This window comes from Siphateles boraxobius, unplaced genomic scaffold (genome assembly GCF_051911475.1).
Source record: "Siphateles boraxobius isolate OS27281-9 unplaced genomic scaffold, OSU_SipBor_1 6, whole genome shotgun sequence".
NCBI lineage: Eukaryota > Metazoa > Chordata > Actinopteri > Cypriniformes > Leuciscidae > Siphateles > Siphateles boraxobius.
The window spans coordinates 35,295,742-35,298,219 of record NW_027509186.1 but is presented as its reverse complement, the minus strand read 5'-3'; the positions used below and the strand labels follow the sequence as shown (position 1 = coordinate 35,298,219).

The following is a 2,478-nucleotide window of genomic DNA, read 5'->3' as shown; positions in this document are numbered from 1 at the left end:
AGGGGCACGGGAGTAGATTCCCTCATGTTCTCGTCGTATAGCCGTCAAGGCAGGAGTACTTGTAGTCAGTATCTCCCTTATGTTTCTTGTATAGCCGTCATGGCAGAGAACTTGTGTATCACTCGTTTCTCATTGTGTAGCCGTCATGGCAGGAGTACTGGTGGTAAATCAGTCGCTCTCATGTGTTTTTTTTTGTCATGGCAGAGAACTTGTGTATTACTCGCTTCTCATTGTGTAGCTGTCATGGCAGGAGTACTGGTGGTCAGTAGCTCCCATATGTTTCTCGTCGTATAGCCGTCATGGCAGGGGACGGAAAATGAGTGTCATCGGGTGATGGCTGAGTTTTGTCCATCGTCGGGACGACGATGCGTAATGGGGGGGTAGAATGTAGCAGGGTGGACTAACTCCACCTACTGAGAGATCGTGCACATGCGAGTAGTTGATTGGGCGCCGTGGGATGGCGTATAAAGGAAGGGGATTTGGGCGACCGGATGTGTGCCTTGGCGGCGTCGGATGTCACTTTCATCCATGGCCGCCTAAGGGTTAACCGCGGTCTGGTCTCCCTGTCTGCTGGGCGCGTGCAGCCGATTCGTCTCTGGTAACGTTAGTTTGTTTACGTGCGAGTTATGCTTTGCTGTTCTCAGCGAGATATTTATAGCCTGTCATTTACAGCGGCATGTTTCCGACTGAGCGTCTGTATCCCCGCATGGCGCGTGGCCATGAATGGGCCGATTACATCTGCCGGTATGTATAGCAGTAATTATATCTGTCGACCTTAGTTGTATTACTTTCATTAACATATTGTTATGCTCGGCAGGGTTATCGGCATATCTGAGGGCTCCCCTGGTGTATATAATGGGATCGAGCGACAAATCTAACTTGGGGAACGGTTGAGTGGGACTACGTTGCTGTTTTGCTTCTATGGTGTATCTCCTGGTAACTGCACACGCCGTGATGATCCGGTTTGCTGGTCGGTCGGCTTTTACTCGCGGCCATCTGTTTAACTCTGATGTTTAACTCTGATGTATGTTTTGCTTCTACGATTAATCTCCGGATGACTATGCACGCCGTAAAGATACTGTGTGCTGGTTGGTCTGCCTTTACCCGCGGCCACCGTTTCAACTGTGATGCTATAGTTGTGAAGGGAGTTGATGTTTAGGATTGTTTGTTATTCGTTATAGTTTGCCTTGCATTCTGTGCATTGTATTGATCACTGTTGATTGAGTGAACTGTGTGCTTTGAATATGGGTTTTTTTCTCTTAGGAGAACAGTGATTTGTATGTTTTCTGTGTGTTATGTTGAGTTTATATTGTGTGTTTTAAATGTGCTGATCCATTTTTGTGTGATCTCTTTTTTTGTAGGAGCTGGAGGTTCCTGGAGGGGGAGTTGGCTAGCTGCCATTGTGTGGGGGTGATTACACCTATGCCGTGTGTCTGTTTGTAGCTAATCTTCACGTGTGTGTGGGAGTGCGTGAATGGGGATAGGGGCTCATATTAAATTAACGGCTAGCCTGTACCTCCAGGTATCACCACTCCGGTCGACTGGGTTAATTGTGAGTATGGTGTTGTGTTTGATACAGATGGTGCATGTTACTGTGAAGTTGATCCTGAGATTCTGGTGACCTTTTTAAGTATTTATTATGTAAATGCATATGAGAAATAAAATCACTTATTTTTGCACATGTGTTTCACCCACGTCTCTTTGCCCACGTTGATAACGAATCTGTGCGCCCTTAGGGCGGATAGTCCTCAGTATTCTGGGGTGGCGTAGTCGACATTTAACATCAAAGCATTAACCTGTGTGGGGAAATCAGTTACAGTGGAGGTAACCAATGCAGGTTTATGATCAATGCATGTTTAACCGTACATGTCATTTACGACAAACCGTAATTAGGTATACAGGTGATATTATCAATTTAAAGGAATTTAATGACTTAAAGTATTTAAATATGTTATTTAAGGCTTTCAGGATTAGAATGAGAGCTTGTGCTCAGGTCAGGACAGGTATAAGAACTTGATTTGGCTTTCCTGACAGCAGAAGTATTTTACTGCTACCACAATTAAATATCCTCCTATTTCTTTGTTTTTCTTTTTCTTGTGTAGCCCAAAGAAAATAGATTGCATTTTTATGAAAAAATATTTATACCAAGATTGTCCCCTTTTGCACATTAGTAGCCTACATTTACGCATTATTATTATTATTTTTTTTTTTTTTTATTATTTAACAGGGACAATGGACAGTAAAGAACTGTCCCAGAATTAGCTACAGAGCTAAATTTCATCTGCAGTCCCTGGCATTTGGCAGATGCTTTTATCCAAAGTGCCTTACATTGCATTTCAATGTACACATTTACATTCTTAACAGTTCTTGCTTTCCCTGGGAATCGAACCCATGACCTTAATGTTGCAAGCGCCAGCATTCTACTGTTTGAGCTACAGGAAAAATAGGATTTTTGGTTGTTTAGCTTATACAATTATT

At 43.3% G+C, this 2,478-nt stretch overlaps 1 long non-coding RNA gene across 1 annotated transcript; it reads left to right on the top strand.

Moving 5' to 3' along the window:
* Positions 1-462: 462 nt before the first annotated feature.
* Positions 463-1,690, top strand: LOC143715364 (uncharacterized). The gene is made up of 3 exons (XR_013195726.1): positions 463-598; positions 673-744; positions 818-1,690. It is a non-coding gene; the product is annotated as an uncharacterized LOC143715364 (long non-coding RNA).
* The last annotated feature ends 788 nt before the right edge of the window (positions 1,691-2,478 follow it).